We start from the raw sequence: 22,353 nt of genomic DNA, 5'->3' as shown, positions 1-22,353 counted from the left end.
TCTGTTTTTGGTTGGGGGGGTTGGTTTTTTTTGTTTGTTTTTTGGATTTTCTTGTAATAGGGTTTCTTCAAGCCTGTTCACATGTGAGTTAACTGACTAGTTTAATCAGTGAATTGGCTGCCTAGCGTGATCCACAGCAGAGGCAGAGGCTGCCTGGACATCAGCAGAGGATTCCCTACAAGCGAGTGGAGAGGTGGCTCAGACTCAGCACATGGTGCAGATTTGATTATCAGAGGCACAAACTGAGGCTTTGGTGAATTAAATCTGAGCTTTTGGGAACTCTCAGTCTCTTCTTACTGGGCTTGTCTACACTAGCTCCCTACTTCAAAGGGAGGATGGTAAATAGGGCGTTGGGAGTTTACTAATGAAGTGCTGAGGTGCTTATGCAGCACTTCATTAAGCAAATTCCCCCCTACAGCAACTTTGAAGTGTTAAACTTTTAAGTGCTGGCTTGCATCTAGCTCACCCACCAGTAATCCACATGTTGAGGGGTTAAAGGACTTCTAAGTATCGGCGGGTGAGCTGCAGCTAGACTCGAGCCAGCACTTTGAAGTTTAACTCTTCGAAGTTGCCACCAGGGGTCGGGGCGGGGATGGGGACAGGGGGTGGAATTTGCTTAATGAACTGCTGCATATGTACTGCAGCACTTCATTAATACACTCCCAACACCCTACTTAACAGAATCACAGAATCACAGGGCTGGAAGGGACCTCAGGAGGTCATCTAGTCCAGCCCCCTGCTTCAAGCAGGATCAACCCCTACTAAGTCATCCCAGTCAGGACCTTGTCCAGCCGGGACTTAAAAACCTCAAGGGATGGAGAATCCACCACCTCTCTAGACAACGCATTCCAGTGCTTCACCACCCTCCTGGTGAAGTAGTTTTTCCTAATATCTAACCTAAACCTCTCCCTCTTCAACTTCTGACCATTACTCCTTGTTCTGCCATCTGACACCACTGAGAACAGTTTCTCACCCTCCTTTTCAGAGCTCCCCTTCAGGAAGTTGAAGGCTGCTATTAAATCACCTCTAAGTCTTCTCTTCTGTAAACTAAACAAGCCCAAATCCCTCAGCCTATCCTCATCGGTCTTGTGCGCCAGACCCTTAATCATTTTTGTTGCCCTTCACTGAACCTGCTCCAGCAAATCCACAACCTTTTTATACTGGGGGCCCAAAACTCACCAGTGCCGAATAAAGAGTAATAACTACTTCTATAGATGTGCTCCAACTGCTCCTCCTAATGCACCCCAGTATGCCGTTGGCTTTCTTGGCTACAAGGGCACACTGTTTACTCATATCCAGCCTTTCATCCACCATAACCCCTAGGTCCCTTTCCATTGTATTACTGCTGAGCCAGGCGGTCCCCAGCCTGTAACCATGTTTGCGATTCTTCAGCCCCAGGTGCAGGACTCTACACTTCTCCTTATTGAACTGCATCAGATTTCTTTTGGCCCAGTGTAGCCAGACAGCCAGCCCCCTCTCAGACCAGCATTACTGGGAAAACAAGGGAGCCAAAACAACAGGGCACTTAACGTACATTCCAGCACAGCCTTTGAAGCTGTGAGAAAGCACAGGTGTGCTGCTACAATGTGCCTCTGGGAACCTATACAATGATTAGGCTCACAGCAGACAGAGAAGCTGTGACAGACAAGGCTCTTAGCCCCTACTAAATAACGTGATGCACACACACTAACATCCTCGGTAGGAAAATATTTACCCTAATAAAAGGAATGTCCAGTAGTCAAAACTTATTGTTTCTCTCTCTTGCAAGTGTAAACTACTCTTGCGAAAGCTGGCATCACCCCGACAGACCAGCCCCAATTTGGCATAAGAAAGGAGAAAGAGAATAAAGGAGTACAGAGATATAAGTATGGGACCTACAGCACCATGATTTTTGAGTGCTTTTCACTATCTATCTGCTGGTCAGATAAGTGACAGCCTCCCAAGGCTTCTGCAGCAAAAGGGGTCCCTAAGCCTTGTCCCTTATTCGTCTTTCCACGGAATTGAGTGACCGATCCTGGCTTGGCACCGCTGGAATCGAGAGATGCAAGGAGGGTAAGAAGCATCCACACCTGATCTCCTATCTTTAGTGTACACATATTTTGAAATAGAGCTCTGTACTTTGTTTTCTTTCTTTGGGATTGTGGCTTCAGTTTTGTAACTTGTTTGTGAGTGTAACATCTATACATTTAAATAAGTAGGCACTAGCAATTTTGTAACCACATGATTAGAATCTAGTTTAATAAATGTTGGTAACCGTTTGTGCATAAGCCTGACTTGTTTCCCTGGGTTACTGTAAAGCAGCCAACACAATTAAAGAACCTCAGCCGTTTTGGCTATAAAGCCTGGCCATTAGGTAAGAGTACTAAGAGCGTAGCATTGAGTTGTGCCGCCTCCACGGGGCAAACTCTTGGGGCACCTGTCAGTCAATCCTGACTGCCCACCGCGAAGGGACAGTGCATCCTAGTGGTTAAAGTCACGGGTGTGGAAAGGCTCTTAGTGCTGCCATTGGGGCACCTGTCAGTCAGTGTTGACTGCCCACTGCGAAGGGGCTCTGAGCTCTAGCAGTTAAAGTCATGGGTGTTTAGGACCTTGGAGCATCCGTCAGCCTGGCCCGGGCTGCCCGCCACGAAGGGACAGTGCGTCCTAGCGGTTAAAGTCACGGATGGTATAAAACGGGCATAGCTGGCACCTCACCAAACATCCTTGGCCATCGGCTAACACCCAGTCCTTCAATTTATCCAGGTCCCTCTGAATTCTCTCTCTACCTTCCAATGTATCTACCTCTCCCCCTAGTTTTGTGTCATCCGCAAACTTGCTGAGGGTGCAACCCAGTCCCTCATCCAGGTCATTAATAAAGATGTTGAATAACACCGGCCCCAGAACCGAGCCCTGTGGCACTCCACAGAACCGAGCCCTGTGGCACTCCACCATCCAGATATTGAGCCATTGACCACTACCAGTTGGGCCCGACCATCAAGCCAGCTCTCTATCCACTTTATAGTCCAAGGATCCAATCCATATGTCCTCAACTTATGGACAAGAATGTTGTGGGAGACCATATCAAAAGCCTTGCTAAAGTCAAGGTATATCACATCCACTGCCTTCCCCATGTCCACAGAGCTTGTTACCTCATCATAGAAGCTAATCAGATTGGTCAGGCAGGACTTGCCCCAGGTGAATCCATGTTGGCTACTTTTGATCACTTTCCCCTCTTTCAAGTGCTCCAAAATGGATTCCTTGAGGATTCCCTCCATTATTTTCCCAGGGATTGAGGTGAGGCTGACGGGTCTATAGTTACCTGGATTGTTCTTCTTTCCTTTTTTAAAGATGCGCACTATGTTTGCCTTCTTCCAGTCATCCGGTATCTCCCCTGATCTCCAAGAGTCTTCAAGGATAATGGCCAAAGGTTCAGCAATGACCTCTGCCAATTCCCTCAGTACCCTGGAGTGCATTAAATCCAGACCCATGGACTTGTGCACATCTAGTTTTTCTAGATAGCTCAGAACTTGTTCCTTCCCCACAGATGGCTGCCCTCCACCTTCCCATACAGCATCATCTAGGACCATCTTGGGGAAGTTGACTTTGTCTGTGAAGACTGAGGCAAAAAAAGCATTGAGTACTTCAGCTTTACCTGCATCATCTGTCACTAGGTTACCTCCCTCATCCAGTAATGGCCCCACACCTTCTCTGATAACCTGTTTATTGTTCACATGCCTGTAGAAACCCTTCTTGTTATTCTTCACATCCCTTGCCAGCTGCAGTTCCAATTGTGCTTTCTCTTTCCTGATTACTGCCCGGCATTCTCCAGCTGTATGTTTATACTCCTCCTTAGTCAACTGTCCACTTTTCCATTTCTTGTATGCATCCTTTTTGAATTTAAACTGACTAAGGATTTCCCTGTTAAGCCAAGCTGGTTGCCTACCATGTTTGTATTTCTTACTACGCAGCGGGATTGTTTGTTCCTGTGCCTTCAGTAAGACTTCTTTAAAATACTTCCAGTTCTCTTCAACTCTTTTCCCCTTCATCTTCATTTCCCAAGAGAGCCTGCTCATCCAGGCTACGTCTACACGTGAAGCCTACATTGAAGTAGCCTATTTCGATGAATAACGTCTACACGTCCTCCAGGGCTGGCAACGTCAATGTTCAACATCGACGTTGTGCAGCACCACATCGAAATAGGCACTGCGAGGGAACGTCTACACGCCAAAGTAGCACACATCGAAATAAGGGTGCCAGGCACAGCTGCAGACAGGGTCACAGGGCGGACTCAACAGCAAGTCGCTCCCTTAAAGGGCCCCTCCCAGACACAGTTGCATTAAACAACACAAGATCCACAGAGCCGACAACTGGTTGCAGACCCTGTGCATGCAGCATGGATCCCCAGCTGCCGCAGCAGCAGCCAGAAGCCCTGGGCTAAGGGCTGCTGCACACGGTGACCATAGAGCCCCACAGAGGCTGGAGAGAGAGCGTCTCTCAACCCCCCAGCTGATGGCCGCCATGGCAGAACCCGCTATTTTGAAATTGCGGGACGTTGAACGTCGAAGTAGGGTGCTATTCCCATCCCCTCATGGGGTTAGCGGCTTCGCCGCCTCGCCGCCTAACATCGATGTTAACATCGAAAGAGTGCCCAACACGTGTAGCCGTGACGGGTGCTATTTCGAAGTTAGTGCCGCTACTTCAAAGTAGCATGCACGTGTAGACACGGCTCCAGTCTCTTAGGGAATCAAAGTCTGCTCTTCTGAAAGCAAGGGTCTGTATGTTACTGCTCACCCTTCTTCCTTTCATCCGGATCCTGAAATCTACGATCTCATGGTCGCTGCAGCCGAGGTTCCCTCCCACTTCTATTTCTTCTACTAGTTCTTCTCTGTTTAGCCGCGTCTACACTAGCTGGCTATTTCGAAGTAGCCGTGCCAACTTCGAAATAGCGCCTGCCGCGTCTACATTTGGTGAGCGCTATTTCGAAGTTGAAATCGACGTAAGACAGCGAGACATCGAAGTCGCTATCCTTATCAGGAGATGGGAATAGCTCCTTACTTCGACGTTCAATGTCGAAGTAGGGTACGTGTAGACGATCTGCATCCCGCAACATCGAAATAGCGGGGTCCTCCATGGCGGCCATCAGCTGAGGGTTTGAGAGATGCTCTCTCCAGCCCCTGAGCTCTATGGTCGCCATGTGCTGTCTCACCCAGACTCTCTACCATACACAGAAACCAGACAGTAAATGGGCTAGCTAATGGCCGCCCTTCTGCTTGATATTGGTAATCGACACGCCTGATCACCGCCCCAGGAAAAACGGGGAACCTCCGCCCATCACCTCCAAAGGTGCCCAATTGTCCACAATTCACAGGTGCAAATTGAAGCTTGCACCTTCCCTGGGAAACCTGGGGTTCAAACACATTCCTCCTCAACTGGCCATTTGAGACCAGGAAGAAGCCTATGTGACCAAAGGGGTATAAAGAGGGGTTTGGTAGCCCACCCCCTTTGAGCTCCAAACACCTACACCTGCTGGCCAGGTCCAGTATTGACTCCCAAGACTGGGGACGCCTGGTTTGTATCTACTTCTTCCAGAGGGATTGAGAGGAAGATTCTGGTCACACCAGATCTATGAGGCAGGGGTAAGAATTACACCTGTATTACACTTCTTTCCTATAGGAATTGAGGGAAAAGACACTGGTTCCACCAGGTCTAAGAGGCAGGGGTGAAAATCACACCTGCGACGTGCCTTTCTTGTGTACACATTAATTGTATTAGTTTAAGCTAGCTAGTTCGTCTAAAAATTTTCTTAAGTTAAATTGTGTTGTTTCCCCTTTAAAAACCACGGGTACCAACTGTTTTTGGCTATAAACTTCTAAAAACCATTAGCCTGTCAATCAAACCGCGGGAAGCCCTTATCTTATCTTTAAAACGCGCTTACCATTTAGATCTATTAGAAAACTGCGATCGGCCATTACCTTTTACATGGAACTGTAGAAAATCATTATCTTGTCTGTCAAACCACAGGGGGTCCTTACCTTAATTGACAAGCTGCGGTCAGCAATTGCCTTCATTAAACATTAGTAACCGCAAGAAAATCATTATCCTGTCACTCAAACTCGGCGTCCATCTTGGTTTCATTCATAAATTTGGGTAGTCAGTTTAAAATCCCTTTTACTCATGGCAGCCGCTTCTGTTGTAAAATCGCTGCCAGCGGTTTTCCTATTAACTGCTACTAAAGTTTTAACAAATTCATATTTCTGTGTACCTTTTAATTACCTGTGAGTTAAATTGTTTCTATCTTTGTATAAATAAAGAAGTGATTATTAAAGCCTCTAATAAGTGTATTTTCCTCTTGCTGCTGTACCCGAACTAAATGCAAACCAAAGAACCCAGCCTGCCCTGGCTGCTTAGCGTAGCTACCGGTGCGGCATCACACCCTTTGCCCCACCAGACCTTTAGCTGGCACGTGGGCATCGGCTCACAATTAGATCAATGCTTTTAACCATGTGTCAATTTATTGTAACCTCTACACAGTTGGAATTAATCTTGTCAGTGACATACACATTTACATTATATATTTGCATCATTTGCAGCTTTTTAAATTCAGGCGAGATATTCATCCTTGAGATTTCTCCTAAAGGTACAGCTACTGGGGTCAAAGAATCACATGAGAATATCAGCCATCATTCCGAAAACGAGTACATTCTGGCCCACTTGATTGCACAGAGAAACAAGAGAATGTATTACAATAAGGTCTCAGAGTAGGCGAAGCCAGAGTACACGATTCCACTCAACCCACCCACCGCATGCAGCCCCTGTTCAAACACCTTGCAGCCTGAGACCTTTCACTCAGCCTTGGCTCAACCCCACCCTTCACCCCGCTGCAGCTCAAATACACCCCAGTCTTATCCCCACACTCCCAGACCTCCCACATGCCCAACAACCACCAGGCTTAACTCTCTCCACTACCCCCCAAACTCCAGACCTTACCCTTTGGCTACTTCCCCAGCTGTAGAACTTGCATTCCATTGGGGAAAAAGCCAGATCCCACTTATGCAAAATCGAGATTGCATGAGTGTGCATGGAACAGAACCCTTGCATAATCTGAGACCTTACTGTTTTGGTCTACTGTACTAGCTTAGCAGCTAGTAGGCAAATAATGCATATCCACATTATTATTTTTAATGTTATCCTCTTAGATGGTCTCATAAGTTTTAAGTGCTTTGGGCTGATAATAGAGTCTGTCGTGCTTTCTAACAGCTGGTGAAATGGAAAATTAATATGCACACTTTCCTATCTGACTGAGTTATAGGCTTAGCTCAGGTAATGAATTGGTTCCAGCTCAAAGCCCTTAGTTACAGATAGTGATGAATCAAAGTATCTGATCTGGCATTGGCCACTCTCAGAAGACAGGACGCTGGACGAGATGGCTCTTTGGTCTCACCTAGTATAGCTCTTTTTATGTTCTTAAGTAGGCTTCCAGCACTGCAGGGCAGGCTTGCCATTGGGGGTGGGGTGAAGTGAGGGAGCCAAAAGGGCCTGGGGCTTCGACAGTCACTACTCCTATTTAAACAGGAGTGTAGCCAGAGCTCTGGGTCCCTTTGACGTCCTGGAGCTGTGCTTCTCCAATGATGCATGTGGCTGTGAGGGAATGGGGACGGGCAGTGCCATGGTCTGAGTAGCACTAAGGGTTGACATCTCTTGGCCCTGCCCCTTGAGCCCTTGGCCCCACCCCTTCTGGGAGCACAGAACCAGGCCATTCTCCCACCTTTCCCCAGGGCCCATGATGGCTACCAGCCCCACTGCTCCATGGTTACCTCAACAGAGGATATGGCCTCCACCAGCTATGTGGGGAAATCAAAGAAAACCTTTATGTGAAATATACATTAATGCACAACAGTATAAAAAGCCAGGGGATCTTTGGTCCCCATCCAGGCTGTGACCACTCCAGCAAGCTGGTGGCAGCTTAGTTCTGGCAGGAGGCCAACAGATCGCCATGGCAGAAGGGCAACAGGATGACCCTGCACCAGGGCCAGAGGTTGATCCAGCACTGGGGTCTGGGTTGGGGGCTAACAGGCATGTAACACTAAGACAGGTGTCTGCCAGGGGCTGTTTGGCTGGGGCTTCTCCAGCCATAGGGAAGTAGTGGTGGTTGAGGTTCCTGTGGGAGTCGGGTTGGTTTCAGAGCTGCATGGGTGGTGGTGTTGGAGCACTGAGAAGTTGGCCTGGGACCATGCGGTGAGCCTCCCATAAAAGGGGTTGTCACATCCTTTCTTGAGCACATTTCTTGTCTTTGCTGACATGGGAGAAGTCTCTTTAGCCAAATGATGCATCAAAAAGATTCAACTGAGCAGCATGAGTGACTGGAGCCATTGAAAGTATTGCTCACATTTGCCATCTGGAGAGCTCCAGGGAATAGCCAGTGTCTTTCAGCCCCACCGGGGACACCAATTTGTGAAAGTCTGGATAGCATCTTGCTAAGATCTATCAGTGTCTGTTTTTATTTGGGGACAATTTTAAAAGGTCAACAGAGCAGTGCTGGCTGGCTGGGGAGAAGAATTTCAGAGGAATAGAGAAATGGAGGAGAAATGAAGCAAGAGGGCCTGTGTCTACGAGAAAGGCGGGGAAGAAATGTGGATGTGTGGTGTCAGGAATGAGAGGTGTCATCCTCTGGTTGGCCCCAGGACTACAGGGAGATCTTACACAAAATAAAAATGTTGACTTTCAGTCACAAGGTGGGGTAAATAATAGTTGTGACTGGAGGATGACAGGCGTTTCCCATTCACTGACGCCCAGCCAAGTCAACCCATCCTGCTTTCACTAGAGCACTTTATTTGATGTTTCATATTACTTAAATGGCAAGTGATAAAGCAGGTCTTTCCCAGTGAAAGCTAATGCTCCAATAAATCTGTTAGTCTTTAAGGTGCTACAGGACTTCTTTTTGGTTTTTCTTAACTGGCCATAATTCTTTGCACATTTAATGGCAAATCTCGTCAGTGAGGATTAACATGTTCTTCACAAGCTCATTTATAAAAATCTTGAACGGCCAATGCCAAGTACTCCACTGGGTTGAAATTTGTGGATATTTTCACAGGTCATGTAGTTCAGCTGAATCTGAATGGAGTTTCATGGAGTTTTGAAGTCAATGAGAGAGCTCTGTCCAGTTGGCTTAGAACAGCTGCTACAAGCTCTCTACTATAAACATAGGCATTATCTTTTCTTTTTTTTTCCCCCATGCATTCTAGGCCATGACGCACCTTTATATTAGGTGTAAGAACAGGAATTCCAGGTATTAAATGGCATGAAGATGCACCTTCGGTCTGCACCACAGTAAATAGGTGTGAGGGTAACTCTGTTTCTTTTCCTAAGAGGAAACAATATTATGTCCTCCTAATGACCATTCTCTGATCTATTGCAGTCAGCACTTACTTCAACACACAAAAAGTAGTATTATTAGCTGCCTTTTCTGTTTGGATCGGTGTGTGATGATTAATTAAATCAACAGTCTTGATAATTCAATGAATTGCCTAAATTTGTGATTGTATTTTCCATTTGTTTGGTTGAACTGCCACAGGGAGTCCTATAATTCTGCTGGCAAAAAGGCTTGATTACAAATGGGGAAGAAGCTGCAGTGAAGTTTCTACAGTTAGAAGTTGGTTTGAAAGTCATCTGCGTAGCGTGGTATAGAACAAGGAAAACCCTCGTTTTACCTCGCCTGTCCAGTAGCCCATTGTAAGGTTAATCAATATAGGGGAAGCCTTGCAATTTATTATGTAACTTAGGCCTGAGGCTCCTTGGTGTCCTTTGCTGTGTTTATTAATGTGTTTGTACCTCAGACCAGACCCACTCAGACAAACCAGCAAGAACGGGCTTTATTCTGTAGAAAAAAACAAAACAAGATCACAGTTCAGCAGCCCCGCTCCTCTGCCTGCAGCCTGCACGGTGCTTCAGCTCATTCTCTGCTGAGACCCTGCTGGAGGTGCAGTGCACATCCTGGCAGAAACTAGGGAGTTCTCCCAGCATGCTGCACTTTGTAATCCACAATTCGTAGTTCCCAGACCTGGGGTTGAAATGCACAGGTCCTTAGGCTACACTTGCTTAAGTAAAAAGACTGTGATAAGATTTCCAATTGATTACATTATTTTACATTTGATCTGTTCAGAAATTCTGACATCCTACATTGAAGTCATGCTCATAAAGTTCTTAAGAATCACCAGCTCACCATCTTAATTTTCACATTTTTCCAATCTGTGGAAAGCTGAGCCACTTGATTTTCAAGAGAATGGAGCAGTGCCTTCCATCAGCCTTAACCCCTAATATTGTGATGCCCTCCATATACTCAGAACATTTAGTCGCCCTAGCTACGATGCAGAAGCCTCACTAGAATCATTTGGGCCTATGTAGATAATAATGCTATTGCCTATGCTCTAACTGTAGTCCACACAGGTATTCCCACTGTCCTACTCTCCTGCCACAAACTGTAGGTAAAATGTATTGCAGCTTTACTCCAACTGATACTAACCAAATGACCACACCTGGTCCAGGTTTCTGCCTGCTTTTTGCTGCTGGCTAAATGATGGGACACACTGCTGCACCTGATGGAGCGGGTCTTTGCCCACAAAAGTTTATGCTCCAAAATATCTCTTAGTCTATAAGGTGCCACAGAACTTCTTGTTGTTATCAACTGCTGAACTGTGTTCAATTAAGGAAACTGCAGCTCTCAGCTCAGCTCAGCCCAACAACAGGACCAATACTGAGTCCCTCCTATCCTAAGAAGAATTCCCAGCAGCCAGCCAGGAACAGGTAATCTGCTTCCCTCCACTCTTTTCCATTCTCCAGCACTACTTCTGTAATCTACAAAAAATTCCCTTTCACCATGGTGGGCACCAGCATGGTTGCCTGCGAAATGTTGGGCCCCAGAAACAAAATGCAGCCAAACCCTCCATAAATGACATACAAATGAAGAACTAAATCACTGCACAGGGACTCCTCAGACTGATGACACCTCCCTGTTATGTGAACAAAGGCCACCAAAGAGCCAAACAGTACTTTTCTACCTAGAGCATTGTTCAACAAAAGGCTCTCGGTGACTTCCTTCTTCTTGCTGATGCAAAATCGCAGGGCTTGCAGCATAGTTCTTATTCATCTGTCCTGGTCTTTCCTCTCTCCTTCCTTGACATTTTTTTGTTGACATTCTGACAGTTCCTTTATTACAAGGATGGTGTATGGGCGGTTCCATGAGTTCTCAGATAGTCTCTTTATTAACTTGTGTGCCATCTCATCGTACCAATTTGTGCTTCTTTAAAACCGTCATCCAACATTCAGCCAACCCAACCCAGAGCTTTAACTCTTCAGCAGCTGTAGGGTGCGAAAAGATTTTGTAACGGTCTCACGAGAGCAGTCCGACCCCTCTGTGAACCCTCAGAGGAATCCTAAACAAACCAGTCTGTGTAAGGTGAAAAGCTGCAAAACAATTAACCCTGCCATAACAACACCTGCATAACGAAGCACGCTTGCCAACACTTCAAGGCTACGCTGGCAGCAGGCCACAAGAGATAGTGATAAGTAATGCACAGGCAATTTTAGAAAATCTTGGGTTAATGAGTTGAGCTTTATCAATGAGTGTTCGGAGGCCTGTTACAGAGCCTCTACCCAAGCGGAGCTCCAACGCATCGGGTTTTCCCCCACTGGCGACTGTGACGTCTCTGGGGCTCCCATCGCGGGTGTCACGCGCTTTTAATAAACCAAATATAGCACTTGCCTTCTGGGTGCAGCCTCATTTCTGGAGAACCTGAGCCTGGTTGGTTACAGAAGAATTTTGACATGTTATTCTCAGCCTCTTTGAAGTCTGAAACCTACACTGAGCAGAAATCTGAGCAGGAACTTGCCTCTGTCAATTCCTTTTCTTATTCTAGTGATGGAGAAATGGGCTCTGTGCTCAACAGACAGTTCAGAAAACAAGGCAAGTGTTTTCGAAAAGACAATAAATTCCAGGTTGGAATGCTCACAGGGTACATGAGTGCGGGTCAGCACAGAGGGTTGGGGCTGAGATGAGGAGAGTGAGATGTGGAAGTTAGAGGTAAGGGGAAGAGAAAAGTCTGGCGGGTGGAGCCCAGCTACAGGGGAGAGAAGAAGGTGGATGGGTGGGGGACAGGGTAGGAAGTTGAGGATTTAGGGTGGTTGGAGGGATGTCAACACTAAAATCTCTCGACCTGTGGTCATGCTGAGTTCTACGGAAGGTCACACACGCTGCAGGGTGCCAAGTCCTTCTTCCAGCCTTCTCTGTGCCTCCTCCGCTGTGCAGGGCCCTGCTCCTTTTGGTCTCTCATTCTCTCTCTGGTTCTCTTCATGAGAACTGGGTTGTGGGATAAGGGAGGGGGGCAATAGCCATGGGAACATTTGATAGCCAAACAGCAGGTAGTTTAGGTAGGAATGACCCCCTGGACTCAGCAGCGTGGGGGCAGAATTCTGTTTGGGGAAGGGGAAGTTACAGAGAACACGGCTGGGACGGCCGGCAGAAGCAGAGGCTGGAGTCGCAGCTGGAAGACAGCAGTGGTAAAGAGGGGTCCAGTTCAGGGTGAATCTTGTGCTATGGTACATGTGCAGATCTGCCTGTGAAATTTGAACTCAACAGGCAGACATAGGAGACAGCAGGGAGCAACTTTTGCCAGGCAAATAGCTGCTACATTCCCAATGAATGGGAATTCAGAGGGGCTAAAGCTGGGAGGACTGATGGGGCAGGTGGTGGAGAAGGACAGAGACACAACCCTCTCCCCCATCACATGCACATATTTACTGTGACAGCCATGGAATAGCCACACCACATCCCTGGGGCATATGACAGGGATGAGTTTCTGTCAATGGCTTTTTAGGAACTCTGTATTTCAAACATTTGAAAGTACGGCCCTCAGTCCCTTTGCTCTCTATGAAAACATACTGTAGAAAAGAGAAAGGGGTTTGTATGGAAAAGAAATACATATATCCAGTCTTGTGTGCCCAAGAAACCACTCAGACACACTTTTACAGTACACCATCACCAACGGTGTCTTTATTGAAAAGAAGAGTAAGAAGATATTCTGGAGAATACGGTAGTTCCTTTGTGGAAATTCAGCAAGGATTTGAGAGGCCAGGCATTGTCTTCCAGATTCTCAGAGATGCTGCACTGACAATCTGCTATTGTCACACCAATAAAGATTGAATCCACTAAAAGAAAAATAATATGACATTGCATTACAAATCAAAGGCAGAGCAGCAATTTCCCCATCAGTGAAGAGTGAGTGCAGCTATTACTATCTATCTCCAAAGCAGGGGATTCATTGCTCCTATGAAACCCTGTGCCACAGAGCTTTAACTAAAGAGTTTGTGTCTGTGGAAGAGCACATGGAGGACCAGCGGGGACAGGGGGAACTGGGGAAGGGCAAAAAAAAAACCTGTCTTGAAAAAGGGTAACAAAGCAAACCAAGAGTATGACAGAGCACTCAGCCTAACTTCTGTATTTGGAAACACACTGGCACAGATTATTAAACCATCAATTTGACAACATCAAGAGCAGGGGAAGGCAACCTTTTGGGCCCAAGGGCCACACTGAAGTTCGTAAATTGTTTGAAGTGCCAGGTAAGGAAGCTAGGGAAGCTATGCATCCCTGAACGGCCAGATGTGTCACCCATCCCCTGATTGCACCCCTGAACTGGTGCCCCCATCCAATCCCTCCCCAGTCCATACCCTCTGGCCATCTCCTGCGATCCTTTGCCCCCATCCAACCCCCACTGCTCCCCAAGCTGAGGCTGAGAGGGTGGGGGAGTGGAAGTGGAGGGCCCAGGAGCTAGCTTCTCTGGGCAGGAGCTTAGGTGCCAGACAGAAGGATCCCACATACCAGATGATGCCCAAGAGGAGAATAGCCAGAAAGGAATTGTCTAGTATAAAGCATTTCCTTCTTGAACAGGAATGGTGGCTTCTAATTCTGTGATTGTCTGAGGACAAATAGGTGCTGTGAGAGTGTCCCCAATTTCTGAGTGTAATATAATATAATATAATATAATAATGCCAAACTAAGTGGCTCGTTGCCCCCGGCCTTGCAAGAACTGTTCTGTGGCTGATGCTGAAGATGTTGCAAGACCTCAGTGGGGCAATATCAAATTACACATAGAAATAACAATTCCCCAAGCTGGGAAGTGGCCATATGCAGCCTGAGAAGGGCAGCTCCATGAAAGAACAGTCAATAAGGTTTTTGTAACATATAGAAGGACCAATTGACGAACACATAAGCAGTGTTTGGCGTGAGATGGGTCCAAGGGAATTAAAGAAAACATGAGATATAAAGGCAGACGAACAAATACTTCTCTTTGCACTGTACTGTCCCCCACATGGAATCCTGAACTTACCTATCTACAGCAGATGCATCTTCCACCGCAGCTTTGAATGGGGCGCCTGCCATAAGGACACCGATAAGGGTAGCATCTTCCCCCCTGTCGTATACATAGTCTCTGGAGAGGATAAAAGCATCTGCCTCCTGTACAAAGTATTAGAATTTTGACTGTGATTCAAACATCTGGATAAAGAAGAGTTGTGACTGCAGCATTAGGGACATTTACCATTCAAGGACATTCAGCCAGGTCAAAATACTTATCTTTCTTTCTGCACACCATTTTTTTTTTGTTTGTTTGTTTGGTTTTTTTGGTATTTAATCGTATGTAAAAGGCTGTAATTCTGTGCACTTTCAAACGCAAACTTAATCAGTTATGATTTCATGGTCTCTACAGGAGCCAGGCTAGGAAAGGTGTCCGTGGCCTTTGATTGTCAGAGGCCAGGGATGGAAGACAGGAGACGAGTCACTTGATCATTGTCTTCCAACCACCCCCCCGGGCACCTGACACTGGCTACTGTGGGCAGATGGAATGCTGGTCTAGATGGACCTTTGGTCTGACTCAGTAATGGTCATTCTTATGTTCTCATCTTACCTCGTGCAGTAACTTGCACCACCAAGAAGAGGAAAGCAAAAAGAAGGTAAAGGATCTTCATAGTGGATCTTTGTCTGGGAGCTCGATATCACTGCAGAGACGAGAAGTCGAAATGGACAGGAGACTGAGAGTCTCTGTATTTATAGTGTGTTGAGGAGTGAAATCATGACTTCTGTCGAAATCTTTTTGTGATGTAAGTGATATTTATGAAGGTTGCTGCAATCCCTTAATTACAATGATTATTGCCTGTGAAGCATGATAAACATTCCTGGGGAAATTCAGGGAAGTACAATTGACAGATCCCTGTCTTGGGAAAATTAAAATTTCAATATTTATTTATATCTGGCAAATATCTACTGGCTGGTAAAAAAAGATCCAAAAAACCCACCTGCCATTTATTACAGAACAGGGCACTAGTGCAGGGAGGAGATCCGGAACACAATTCTACCTGGGAAAAAAATTGCTAGTAGGATGCTTGTGTTTATGGGTTTGAATTTAGCGAGTTTTGATCAATAGTTGGCCAGTATTTTCTTCTCATCCCCCAGTCACGCACTTGATTTCAACCAACTTTGTGTGGATGCAAAGTTCTGGTTTCCTCACACATCAGTTCATTCATAGACGTAGGACAGGGGCACTGAAAGCTTCCCTATGCATTAAGAACACCAAAATCCAGCACATCATTCTGGCTTACCGCCTCACTTTTCCTGCCATGCTTATGTTATACACACAGAGAAGATTTATTTACAATAGTAGTAACCTTGTGGGAACCTTTTCAGACGTAATTCCTTTATTTCTTGGATTTCACAATGGTACCATAAAAAATATGAAAACAGAGAGCATAAAAGCAGGCTGTTCTATTGGTCAGAGGAAGAACCCTCACTTTACTGTATGCTAGATTATCCTTCTAGTGTTTAATTTGCTTCATTTCAGAAGGTTTCCTTCCAGACCCCTTAGCCTGCAAGCAGGACCAGCACAAAACCCTGAACTTTAAAAATTTGAGTTTGTAATATTAGCACACTTTTGTATTCATAACCCTTTGCCTTTCAGATGGCAGTGATCCATCTTTTTCCCTCCAGCTGCTGACTGGAACCTTTCATTGATACCTTCCTGTGGCACTGATGACCACACCTTAGTTTGGGAGAGGCAGGAGAATATGGTGTTGGAGGTGTGGAGAGGTGAATTGCTCCAGATAAAAGGTGAAACACCCTTCTGCACAAAAACCAATTCAAAACAATTTCCTCCTCCTCCCCTTCTGCTGCCATCCTGCCCACATGCTTTGGCCTCTTCTCACAGCCCACTGTAAGCGGGACTGAAAATTATCTGGAATTTAAAGAAAATGCAAAAACCTCCTGGAGCCCAGTGGCACCTTCAAGACTAACAAGGGCGTAGGCATTCATAAGATACAACTCAGTTTCTCATTTGCTGGAAGTGAAAGAAATGCAGAGCTATAGAGTTGGGAATGTCACATAAGTGCTAAGGAAATCATGGTGGATGTGGCTCCAAAAATGATGAAAAGGTGAGAGTACCTCGACTTCTTCTTGTAATCAGAGAGCCATTCCATGTCTCTATTCAGACCCATTTTGACTGTGTCCAATACACATATGAATTCCAGACAAGCAGTTTCACACTGAAGTCTGTTTTTGAGGACTTGTCCCCACTAAAAATGGCAACATGCAGTCATTAACTGTATCCAGGAAGTTAAAGTGTGTGTTTTTTTTTATGTTACTATGTTATATGTCACATATTATATGTTTCCATTCTAGATGTCTGATCTGTCATTTATTCTTTTGTGTAGACAATCTGGTTTGTCCAATGTATATGATGGAATGTAGAATATCAGTAGATTTGCAGGTGAACAAGTTTTTGATGGTGTAGCTGAGGCATTTTGGTCTTGTGATGAAATTAGTAGAGTAGCTGTGTGGACAGAGTTGGCAAGAATGGTTGTTGCAGGGATTGGTTCTTGGGTCAATGCTTCTGTTGTCGGGTGTGAAATTGACAGTGAATATTTGTTTGTGGTTGGGCGCTGTCTGTAAGTGAGGACCAGCCTGCCACAGCATCTAGGATAGGTTGTAGATCCTTGATGATGTGCAGGAGATGCTTTTACTGTGGGCTGTAGATAATGTCCAGTGACATTCGGGTGTTCTTAGTTGAGTCTGTTCTGTAGTAAGTAATACTTGGGTATCTGCCTGGCTTTGTCAGTCTGTTTCTCCACTTGCCTAGGAGGAAACTGAAGTTTTAAGAAGTCTTGGTAGAGATCCTGAAGGTTTTGTCTTTGTCTGAGGAATTGGAGCAAACATGGTTGTATGCAGTGGAAAAATTGAAAACATTGAACTAGCAACGAGGCACATCCCAAGGGGCTGCCCCGGATGCAGATAGAGAGAATCCACACCTACATGCTGCCCATTTTGAAATAATGGTCCAGGAAAGGCTGCAGACAGGGTCCCAGAGCAGACCAGCACTTCTGGGGCCACAGCAAGCCACTTCCTTAAAGTGCCCCTCCCATACACACTCGGCCTGCACAGCACGAGGCCTGTGGAATTGCCACAAGCCCCGCATACCAAGTGTCTGGAGGAATGAGCATGAAACAGCAGCAGAAGCAGCTTGACATCCTGTTGGTCACCACCAGAGCAGCGGGCGCCTTGCTCGGTGCAGCATGGTTGGCCTCCCAGCAGCTTCAGGCATGAGAGTCCTCCCCAGAAGCAGAAAAGGAAGCCCCAGACCGTCGGGACCTTCTGTCCCCGCCTGGGTGCTCCATGGGGTCTGGAGCCACCCCAGCAGCTCCGAGTGGTGCGAATGACTGGTCATGGGGGAGTGGGATGATAACTGGTGTCTCTGGAATCTCCAGATATGAAGCGCTGAATATGCATTTCAGCCCTTCATTAGTAAACTTCGAAATGGCCATTTGCGTGGCCATTTTGAAGTTTTTGGCTAGTGTAGACGTAGCCTATAAGTCACAAATGAATCAACTAGTTTTATGGTGCTGCATGTAGAGCTAGAAACAGGCAGAATCATCAAGGAGTGTGAAAGGTCTTTCCACAAAGAATCTCTCCTGCCTTCACAATAGACATTTCTTCCAACATCTCAAACGGCTGACACAGGAATTACCACATGGGGAAGGAAGCAGAGTCAAGTCAAGCTGCCCAAACACCACACCACAGGGAGACCAGCAGAAAGGGGCCTGGAGAAGTAAGCGGATGATCAGAGGTAAACGAGCAAGTGTTCGTTGTATGTTCCAAGACATTTTACACAAACCTCAGTGGCCTAATGTGTCTTACACAAGCTGGGATGGCACAAGATGTTTTGCACAAAGACCAGGGAATTTTTGCACAAGGTTGCAAGAATTTCAATATCCGAATCCTGGTTGGGCATTCACAATGTTTTCAGATGCAGGGGTCTCTTTCTGATGAGCCCACAGCAGTTTTGCCATGAAGAATTCAAACCTTCGGAATCTGAAAAAACAAAAACAAAAACAAAAACCCCAGGCTGTTCTGTTTACAGTGTTCACTGCCAGGGGCTCAAATATCTGGATGAGAGAGACAGAGAGCAGGACTGTCATCATCGGACTCCTGAAATTACTCCCTGGCTACGTCTACACGTGAAGCCTACATCGAAGTAGCCTATTTCGATGTGGCGACATCGAAATAGGCTATTTCGATGAATAGCGTCTACACGTCCTCCAGGGCCGGCAACGTCGATGTTCAACTTCGACGTTGCGCAGCCCAACATCAAAATAGGCGCAGCGAGGGAACGTCTACACGCCAAAGTAGCACACATCGAAATAGGGATGCCAGGCACAGCTGCACACAGGGTCACCGGGCGGACTAGCGCTTCCGGGGCAACAGCTAGCCCCTCCCTTAAAGGGCCCCTCCCAGACACACTCAGCCTGCACAGCACGCAGTCTCAGGAGCCATAGGCACACAGACCCCGGGCGCCGCAGTCATGGACCCCCAGCAGCAGCAGCAGCAGCTAGAGGTCCACCCAGCCCTCCCGGCAGGAGCAGGGCTTGCCCTGCTCCGTGCCATGCGGGAGGCAGCTGAGCACCTCCTTGCCCCAGAGGAGGAGATGCCCCCAGGGCAGCAGGGCTCAACCCCTACCCCTGCAGCACCCCGCCCCCCACCCCGTCTCACACGCCGGCGGCTGTGGAGCTACCCCACCAGCACCGACTGGTGGGAGCGGCTGGTGCTTGGGGAGTGGGACGACAACCGCTGGCTCAGGAACTTCAGGATGAACCGGCAGACATTTATGGAGCTGTGCCAGTGGCTCACCCCCGCACTCAGGCACCAGGACACCGCCATGCGGCGTGCCCTCACAGTGCAGAAACGGGTTGGCATCGCTGTCTGGAAGCTGGCCACTCCAGACAGCTACCGATCCGTGGGCCAGCAGTTTGGTGTAGGCAAGGCCACCGTTGGGGCTGTCTTCATGGAGGTAAGCAAACCCATGGGGGGAGGGCAGGGCAGGGCAAGGGGGCCAGGGCAGGGCAGGGCAGAGCAGGGCAGGGCCACGCATACCCTGCTCACCAATCATTGGTGCTGTCCCATGTGCTTTCCCTGCAGGTTGTGCGTGCCATCAACGCCATGCTCCTGCACAGGCTTGTGAGGCTGGGGGACCCAGATGCCACCATCGCCGCCTTTGCCACCCTGGGCTTCCCCAACTGCTTCGGGGCTCTGGATGGGACTCACATCCCCATCCGCGCCCCGCATCACAGTGGAGGACGATACATGAATCGAAAGGGCTACCATTCTGTCGTCCTCCAGGCCTTGGTGGACAGCCAGGGATGTTTCCAGGACATTTATGTGGGCTGGCCTGGCAGCACCCACGACACCCGGGTTCTCCGGAACTCGGGCCTGTGCCGCCGGCTGGAGGCGGGGACCTACATCCCCACCGGGAGATCCCTCTGGGGGACACCACCATGCCCTTCTGCATCATCACAGATGCGGCCTACCCCCTCCGGCCGTGGCTCATGCACCCCTACACGGGCCACCTCTCCGCTAGCCAGGAGCGCTTCAACCAGCGCCTGAACCACGCGCGCCAGGTGGTGGAGCGCTCATTTGGCCACCTGAAGGGACGCTGGAGATGTCTCCTGACCCGCCTGGATGCGGGCCCCAACAACATCCCCCAGATTGTGGGTGCCTGCTGCGCCCTGCACAATTTGGTCAAGAGCAAGGGGGAGACCTTTTTCCTGGGCTGGGCTGCGGAGGCCGGCAGGGCACACGTCCAGCCACCTGCTGCCCCCAGTCGGCAGGTGGAGCCCGAGGGGACCCGGGTCCGGGAGGCCCTTCGGGCCCACTTTGATGAAGAGGCCGCAGGGTGAACTCTGCCCAGGCCCCCTACTGCCCGCCCCTTCCTCCACCACACTCCTGCCCCAACACCCACACCATGGAGCACCCCACCGCCCCCCCCCCCCCTCCCACTTGTCCTGGACAAATGACAGCACACACTTGTGGCTGAACGTAAACTTTTTTTTTGTCTTTCAGAAACTTCTTTTTTGTTTATGTAAATAAATATGTGAAACACAAACCAAAAACTAGGGACAAACATTCAACAAAAGCAATATGTACAAAAATAAAACAATACAACAAAAGAAACAACTGTGCGCCATAAAAAAAAGAAAACCAGGGAGGATAAAGGGGAGAACTATGTACATGGGGGGGACGGGGCAAACGGGGGGCCCAAAAAAACAGGGTCCAACTATACACAAGGGGGGGGGCCACGTCCCGGGCCCCTCGCCCCTATAGCCTGGCACTGGGCATTGCCGGCCGGGAGCCCTGCCGTGGTCCCAGCCTGGTCCGTGGCTGGGTGGGAGCGGGCTGGCGAGTGTCAGGTGGCTCCAGGGGTCCCTCGGCACTCCGGCCCTCGCTGGTGAGTGGCGGGGCGACGGCGGATGGGACGGCGACGGGCGGAGCAGCTGGTGGTGGGGCTGCAGGAGCAGGCAGGGTGGGCGGTGTTGCGGCCGGTGTGGCATGGGGGGCCAGGTAGTCCACCAGGCGATTAAATGTGTCCACGAAGGTCCCCCATGCCTCCTGGCGACAGGCCAGCACCCACTCCTGCAGCTGGAGGTGCTGCTCCGCGACCTCCAGCTGCCGACGGTGGATGGCCAGCAGCTGGGGGTCCGTCGCCGTCGGCGGTTGGAGGCGCGGGATCCGCCGTCTAGCCCGCCGTAGGGCTGGTTAGTCCTCGGCCGAGGGGCTGCCCTGGAGCGATGGTCCCGGAGGGCTCTCCGGGACGACTGACGCCTCACTGGCGCTCTCTTCTGGTCCTTCTGATGGTGTAGGTGCAGGACACAGGAGAGGAGGGGGGGAAGAAGAATGGAGACAGGCGTAAGTGTGGGCCCCAAGCCATGGCCTTTGTCCCCCCAGCCCTGTGCTGCAGGTTCCCCATCCTCGTCCCCGGGAGATGCTGCTGTGATGGATGGGGTTCAGGGGTCCCCCTGCCCTGCACACCATCCCCTGGTGGGAGCGACTCTCACTTCACCCCGCAGGGTCTGAGAGCAGGAAAGGTTTCTTAGGCCACAGATGCCCAGTTTCTCCCAGGAGTGACAGCACCAGCTGTCGGAAGACACAGTCCTTCCAACCCGTCGTGGGGAGAAGACCCCAAGAGGTGCCCCTCGGGGATGCAGCTTTCCACCTCCTCAGGCTGGCTGCCTACCAGCTCTCCCTTCCCCTAGCCTCTACCTGTGGCCCCTGCCCTCGCCCCCCAATTCCAAGCCAGCTCGGCTCCTCCCTCCTGTTTGTTCAGGGCAGAGGTGTCACCTGCCAGCTGTAGCCCCAGGATCCTCCTTTGCCCCTGGGAGCTATTCGGCTCTTGTGGCTCATATGTAGCCTGAGTCTCCCTTTGGCACTCCCCCCACTCCATCACATGCTGCTGCTGCGGGGTGTCCCACCCCCTCCTCCCGGGGGCTCCTTGAGCTTCCACTCCCCCCTGGCCCGGGGAGGGGCATGGCACTGTCATGCGGGGTGGGCGGGGGCAGGGGCTGATGGATGCAGTGCTGTGGTGAGGGCCATGGCCCTGGTGTCCTTGGGGCCATGGCCATGTGAGCATGTGGGGGGCCCTGGACACATATCTCTTACCCCCGCCCCTCAAGCCCAGGGGTGTCCACCAGAGGGGGGGTACCTACCTGTCGGTCCGCTCCCACGGTCTGGAGATCCCCGGGGGGCGGAGGCCCTGCTGCTACTCCGGGATGGCAGGAGGAGGATCTGCAGGCTGGATTCTGTGGAGAAGGAGCCCCACTCCTCCTCCTCCTCCTCCTCCTGCCTCAATGTCCCGGGGGTGGCCTCCGGGGGGGGCCCCCGGTGTGCGGGGCTTGCCTCCGGGGCGGACTCCGTCTGCAGGGCCTGCTGGGGCTCGTCGGCTGAGGTGTCAAGGGTGGCCCGAAGGGAGGAGGTGTGCCGGGAGCCCAGGATGTCCCTGAGCTCCCTATAAA

At 49.3% G+C, this 22,353-nt stretch overlaps 1 long non-coding RNA gene across 1 annotated transcript; it reads right to left on the bottom strand.

Moving 5' to 3' along the window:
• Nucleotides 1-13,033: 13,033 nt before the first annotated feature.
• On the bottom strand, nt 13,034-15,018 carry LOC142010626 (uncharacterized). The gene is made up of 3 exons (XR_012644849.1): nt 14,934-15,018; nt 14,358-14,485; nt 13,034-13,179 (listed from the first exon to the last, which is right to left on the bottom strand). It is a non-coding gene; the product is annotated as an uncharacterized LOC142010626 (long non-coding RNA).
• Between the last annotated feature and the right edge of the window lie 7,335 nt (nt 15,019-22,353).

This window comes from Carettochelys insculpta, chromosome 3 (genome assembly GCF_033958435.1).
Source record: "Carettochelys insculpta isolate YL-2023 chromosome 3, ASM3395843v1, whole genome shotgun sequence".
Lineage (NCBI taxonomy): Eukaryota > Metazoa > Chordata > Testudines > Carettochelyidae > Carettochelys > Carettochelys insculpta.
Note: the sequence above shows the minus strand (reverse complement) of the source record. Positions and strands in the feature narration are given on the sequence as shown.